This window comes from Sus scrofa, chromosome 3, assembly GCF_054392235.1.
Source record: "Sus scrofa isolate SSC_HxYL_T2T_F1_AM1 chromosome 3, Sscrofa_HxYL_maternal_Yorkshire_Landrace_v2.0, whole genome shotgun sequence".
Taxonomy (NCBI): domain Eukaryota; kingdom Metazoa; phylum Chordata; class Mammalia; order Artiodactyla; family Suidae; genus Sus; species Sus scrofa.
Window position 1 is genome coordinate 11,577,692 of NC_139385.1, and position 7,222 is coordinate 11,584,913.

Sequence of the window (7,222 nt, forward strand, 5' to 3'; positions counted from 1 at the left end):
GCTCGTGTCTGTATCCTCCATAAGCCACCAGCCGCCCATTTGCTCCAGGGCCCAGGAGTCCTGCTTTCTTCTCAGGCCTGAATCTGATACATGAAGGGGGTTCTCGGGACCAGGGTGATGAATGAACGGGTGCTCGAGGCCACAGACGCCAGCTTGGGAGCCCAGGGAGGCCCAGCCCCTGCTGGGGTGACCCACAGGAAGTTGGTGGCTGAGCCAAGATTGGACCCAGGTGCCCCCTCCCGGCCCCGGCCCCTCTCCTGGGGCACCGGCTCCCTCTGCCCTCAGACCCTGGGGAGGGATGGCCCTTGAGTCACCCGCATGCTCTCTTCACAGGGTGTTTTTTTTTTTTTTTTTTTTTCTTTTGTTCTCTTTCCCGTCTGGAAAATCTGATTTGAACTTTGAAAGCCGAGCCATCTTAGGATCGGGTTGCCTGATGTAGCAAATAAAAATATAGGGCGCGCAGTTAAAGGTGACTTTCCGATCACCACCAAATAATTCTTTAGTGTACGCATAAACCATCCAATAGTTGAGACAGAACTTCCACGGAAAATAATCATTTATGGAGTTCCCGTTGTGGCTCAGAAGAAATGAGGATGAGGGTTCCATCCAGGAGGATGTGGGTTCAATCCCTGGCCTTGCTCAGTGGGTTAAGGATCCGGCATTGCCAAGAGCTGCAGAGTAAGTCGCAGATGCAGCTTAGATCCCAAGCTGCCGTGGCTGTGGTGTAGGCAGGCAACTGCAGCTCTGATTCAACCCCTAATCTGGGAAATTCCATATGCCTCCAGTGCGGCCCTAAAAAATAATAACAATAATTATTATCTGTTTGGTTTTTGTCTTTTTAGGGCCATACCTGTGGCATATGGAAGTTCCCAGGCTAGGGGTCGAATTGGGGTAATAGCTGCCTGCCTACGCCACAGCCACAGCAACACGGGATCCAAGCGAAGTCTGCAACCTACACCACAGCTCACGGCAACGCCAGATCCTTAACCCACTGAGCGAGGTCAGGGATCGAACCAGTGTCCTCATGGATACTAACCAGATTCATTTCTGCCGAGCCACAACGGGAACGCCCTATTATTATTTGCTGTTGATCTGAAATTCAAATTGAGTGGGGCTTCCTATATTTTTTTGGCACACCTGCCTTAGGAGCCAGACTCTGTTCTCTGCCAAGAGAAGGGGGCCTTTGGGTGGGGGAGGCTGGAAAGGCAAAGCAGTCAGGGCCAGTTCGGGAAAGTGGTGGCCTCCCTCCACTGGCTCCCCCAGAACCTAGCTGCACCCCAGCGCACGCAGCTGCCTTCCTTGACGCACACTTTGAACAATCCCAGAGGCGCTCTGCTTGCTCTCAGCCTGTCTGTGTTTCTAAGAACAGAAGCAATCCAGACACCTGCTGCAAAATGTCGAGAGATAAATGAGGAAGCTGCTCAGACAGCAGAGAACCGGAAGCCCCTGGCTGCCCCAAGAGAGGAAACTGGAGCAGGGAGGTGGGTCCGGGACAGCAGCACTGTGGCCCCCAGCCCCCACCCCACAGTGGCACAGAGTGGGGGCCATGAAGGCTCCAGGAAGTGAAAGGTCGCTGAGAACAGAGGATAAGCACAGTCAGCTGCTTGATTTTGTTTGTGATTGAATCTTAGCTCACAGGCGCTGCAGCCCCGCTCAGCTGCCTGTCCCATGGGGTCCAGCCACAGACCCAGGCCCGCAGAGCAGGAGCGGTAACTGAACCCTGCTCTTGACAGCCAGCAAGGTTAGGGCCCCTACTTGCATCCGCTGGTCCCGGACTCCAGCTTCCCCTGGCCACTCCCCTTCTCTGCCAGGCTGCACCTGCTTCTCTGGCCTCCTGTCTCCAGGTGGGGCTCCGATCTCCTGAGGCCTGCCTTGTTAAGCTGATAGACTGGGGCCCCACCCTCCACGCCAAGGCCTGCAGAACACACTGAAGCTGCTGGTGTGGGCTCAAACTGCTCTTCTGACTCTTCCATTTCCTCAGTGTCCCCACGTGTGGCTCCCCCGAACCCCAACCCTCAGCATAGTACCTGCCCAATCACTGGGGCCCAGCCTGCCTTGAACCTGAGCTGCCTGAGTGCTAAAAGGTAATTCCGGAAAGGTGCTGTACCCTTTTTCTTTCTTCCTCTCTTATTTATTATATGGTTTTAGAACATTATTTTATCGTGAAATTAACAAATGTTTGATGCAACGATATCAACCAATTGAAATTAACAAATGTTTGATGTAACAAATCAACCAACTGAAATTAACAAATGTTTGATGTAACAAATGTTTGATGTAACAATATCAACCAATTGAAACTTCATAATCTCTCTTTGGTCTCCAACCTTATCCCTTGCTGTTGATGTCACTGTTCATGGTGACACCTGTGTCCCTTCAGGATCTTTATACACTTAGAGTTCCCGCCATGGCTCAGTGGAAAAGGAATCTGCCTAGTAACCATGAGGATGCAGGTTTGATCCCTGGCCTCGCTCAGTGGGTTAAGGATTTGGCACTGCTGTGAGCTGTGGTGTAGGTTGAAGATGCTGCTCGGATCTGGTGTAGGCCAGCAGCTACAGCTCCGATTCGACCCCTAGCCTGGGAACCTCTATATGCTGTAGGTGTGGCCCTAAAAAGACAAAAAAAGAAAGAAAGAAAGAAAAGATCTTTATACTCATGTAATTAGCACACACTCATACCCTCTCATAATTTTTCTCCTATATTTTCCCTTGTAAATGAAAATGGACCCTATGGTAATTAGGACCACATTCAGCACCTTAAATAAGAAATGTGAAAAAAAAAAATTAAAGGAGTTCCCATTGTGGCTCAGTGGTTAACGAATCCGACTAGGAACCATGAGGTTGTGGGTTCAATCCCTGGCCTCGCTCAGTGGGTTAGGGACCTGGCGTTGCCATGAGCTGTGGTGTAGTTCACAGACACGGCTGGGATCCTGGGTTGCTGTGGCTGTGGTGTAGGCCGGTGGCTACAGCTCCGATTTGCCCCCTAGCCTGGGAAACTCCATATGCTGCAATTGCAGCCCTAGAAAAAACAAAACAAAAAGAAATTTGGGTGGGGGGTGTTGGCCTCACAGGCAGCATGTGGAAAATCCCAGGCTAGGGATCCAGCCATGCCACAGTTGTGACCTGTGCCACGTTGCAGCAACACCAGGTCCTTATACCACAAGGGAACTTCCAAGAAATATGTTTTGTTAGCTGCTGTGGCTGAGGCAGCACATGCGCCATCTCTTTTTGTTCCCCGCATCCCGAGAGTGTGACTTGGTCCCCTGGTCACAAGCTGGCTCTGCCCTCCAGCCACTGAGTCCGGGTTCCAGGCCAGCAGATGAGGGACAGCAGAAGATAACAGGCACCAATGAAAAGCATAATACGTGCTCCAAGAAAAACAGTAGTGTTCTCAGAAGTTCTTTCCTGTAGATTTCTGCTTACGGTTCTCATCAGCCAGAAATATGTCATGGGTTATGCCTAGCTGCAAGAGAAGCTGAGAAATCAAGAGTGATTTTTTTTCAGCTGGGTACATGACTTGTGACTAAGGAAGAAGGAGAGAATTAATATTGAGGAGACAGAGTTCCGTCATGGCTCAGTGGAAATGAATCTGACTAGTATCCATGAGGACACAGGTTCGATCCCTGGCCTTGCTCAGTGGGTTAAGGATCTGGGTGTTGCCATGAGCTGTGGTGTAGGTCACAGATGCGGTTCAGATCCCGTGTTGCTGTGGTTGTGGCTGTAGCTCCAATCTGACCCCTAGCCTGGGAACCTCTATGTGCTGTGGGTACAGCCCTAAAAAGACAAAAAGACCAAAAAAATAATGATAACAATTTAAAATAACAAAATAACAAATGTTTATTACCTAATGTTGATTCTGAGAGTCAGAAATCTAAGAGCAGCTTAGATGAGTGTTTCTGGTTCAAAGTCTCCTAGGAGCCTGCACTCCAGTGTGGTTGGACTGCAGTCATCTGAAGGTTCAGCTGGGGCAGGAGATGTGCCCCATCTTACTCCCACGGCTGCCGGCAGACCTCAGTTCTCTTCCTTCCTTTTGCTCTCTACCCCTCCCTCCCTCCCTCCCTTTCTTTTTTTGTCTTTTTAGGGCCTGCATGGTATGGGGAGGTTCCCAGGCTAGGGGTGGAATTAGAGCTACAACTACTGGCCTGCACCATAGCCACAGCAACGCCAGATCTGCGACCTACGCCACAGCTCATGGCAATGCCAGATCCTTAATCCATTGGGCGACACCAGGGATCAAACCCAGGTCCTCATGGGTACTAGTCAGATTCATTACCTCTGAGCCACGACAGGAACGCAAGACCTCCGTTTTCTGAATGACTCTTGGCCAGCAGCTTCAGTTTCCCAGCCCACGGGCCTCTCCTTAGGACTGCTGACTACACAGCACAGTGCTTCCCCCAGAAAGAGTGATTCCAGAGAGAAAATGAGCACCTGAGACAGAAGCCACAGGGTTTTTTTGGTTTTGTTTTGTTTTTGTTTTTTAATACTCTACAATCATCCCTCTGCTGCCTTGTGCTGCTGATCACACAGAGCATCCCTAGAACATGAGGGGCCGCACAGGGACGTGAATACCAGGAGGCAGGGGAACAACTGGGGACTGTGTTCCCCCAGTGCCTGGCTACCAACTTATCGATATTTTCTTTGGTTGCTTATGGTTTAGCTGTCATATCTAAAAAATCACTGCCTAACCCAACATCACAAAGATTTACTCTTTTCTCCTGAGACCATTATAGTGTTAGCTCTTACATTGAGGTCCAAGTCCCATTTGGAATTAATTTTTGTATAAAAAAATTAATTTGGTATTAATTTTTGTTGTGAAATAGGCTTTTAGTTTTTGTGGGTTTTTTTTTTTTTTTTTTTTTTTTTGGTCATTTTTAGGGCCACATCTCAGGCTAGGGGTCGAATCAGAGCTGTAGCCACTGGCCTGTACCACAGCCACAGCAACACAGGATCCGAGTCATGTCTGTGACCTACACCACAGCTCATGGCAACACCAGATCCTTAACCCACTGAGCAAGGCCAGGGATCGAACCTGTGTCCTCCTGGGTGCTAGTCAGATTCGTTTCCACTGAGCCACAATGGTAACTCTTTTTTTTTTTTTTTTTTTTTTTTTTGCATGCATATATACAACCGTACAGTCCCATTTGTTGACAACATAAATGTTTCCCACTGGTTGGTCTTGGAACACTTGTCAAAGATCAACTGATCAGAATTGAGAATTTATTTCTGGGCTCTCAATGCCATCCCACTGATACATGTACCTACCCTCACACCAGTACTGCACTCTATTATAGAAGTTTTGAAATCAGAAAGTAGTGAGTCCTCCAACTTTGTTCTCCTTTTTCAGGATTATTTTGGCTATTTTGGGTCCCTTACATTTGCATAAAATCTTAGGATCAGTTTCTTAATTTCTGTCCAAAAAAGTTAGTTAGGATTTTGATAGAAATCGCTTGGAATTTATAAATCAATCTGGGGAGTATTATCATCTTAATAACATCCTATGAACATGGGATGTCTTTAATTGAGGTCTTCCTTTTTTTTTTTTTTTTTTGACTCTTTAGGGCTGCACTCAAGGCATATGGACGTTCCCAGGCTAAGCGTCCAATCAGAGCTATAGCTGCCTGCCTACGCCACAGCCACAGCAACACCAGATCCGAGCCGCGTCTGCAACCTACACTACAGCTCATGGCAACGCTGGATCCTCAACCCACTGAGCAAGGCCAGGAATCGAACCCACAACTTTAGTTGGATTCCTAGTTGGATTAATTTCTGTTGCACCGTGACGGGAACTCCCTGAGGTCTTCCTTAATTTCTTTAATGTTTTGTAGTCTTCAGTGTCCAAGTCTTCCATTGCTTTTAAAAGTTTTATTCCTGGAGTTCCTGTCATGGCTCAGTGGTTAACGAATCTGACTAGGATCCAGGAGGACGAGGGTTCAATCCCTGGCTTCGCTCATTGGGTTAAGGATCCCGAGTTGCCATGAGCTGTGGTGTAGGTCACAGATGCGGTTCAGATCCCGCGTTGCTGTGGCTCTGGCGAAGGCTGGTGGCTACAGCTCCGATTAGACTCCTAGCCTGGGAGCCTCCATATGTCCAGGGTGTGGCCCTAGAAAAGACCAAAAAAAAAAAAGTTTTATTCCTAAATATTGTATTTTTTGTGGTTGATATAAGTAGAATTACTTTCTTAATTTCATTTTTGGATTGAAATGCAATTTTTTTTGTATATTAGTCCTGTATCCTGCCACCTTGCTAAGCCCATTTATTTGGTCTAATACTTTGTGTGTGTGTGTGTGTGTGTGTGTAACAAGTTCCTTAAGTTTTATATACACGTGATCATGTCATCTGCAAGTAGAAGTGATTTAGTGCTTTCGTTCCAATCCGGATGTCTTTTATTTCTTCTTCTTGCTTAATTGTCCTGGCTTGAATGTTTCCTACAAAAAGTTAAATAGCAATGTCGTCATCTTGTTCGTGATTTTTAGTTTTTTTAATCTCTGACCATTAAGTCTGATGTTAGCTGTGGGGGTTTTGGTAGATGTTCTTTGTCAGGTTGCAAAACAGCAACGTACGCTTACATGGTACTTTTCACGTGATGTCGCTGGTCCAGGGTTTGGCACAGGGTAAGCCATGAAGAATGTTGGTTGTCATCACAGTCACCTCCATCAGCTGCTTAACCATTTTCCTCCTGCGGGACATTTAGATATTTCCTCTCTTTGACCATATAAATAACCCCACGATGAACACCCGTGCTGGTCCCTGTGCTCTTTCAAAACCAAATAATATTTTGCAATATATGGAATCAAGTCATTACACTATACACCTTGAACCTACACAGGACACTGTGTCAATTATAGCTCAATAAAATTGGGGAAAAAATAGCAGTCCCCAGACCAAAATGCTGGATCACATCAACCTCAACTTCACTCACAAAGCTTAAGAATAGGGCAGTTCTGGAGGTCCCGTCATGGCGCAGTGGTTAACGAATCCGACCAGGAACCATGAGATTGCGGGTTCGATCCCTGGCCTTGCTCAGTGGGTTAGGGATCCGTCGTTGCCATGAGCTGTGGTGTAGGTTGCAGATGCGCCTCGGATCCTGCATTGCTGTGGCTGTGGTGTAGGCTGGTGGCTACAGCTCTGATTCAACCCCTAGCCTGGGAACTTCCATATGCCACGGGAGTGGCCCAAGAAATGGCAAAAAGACAAAAAAAAAAAAAAAAAAAAAAAAAGAATAG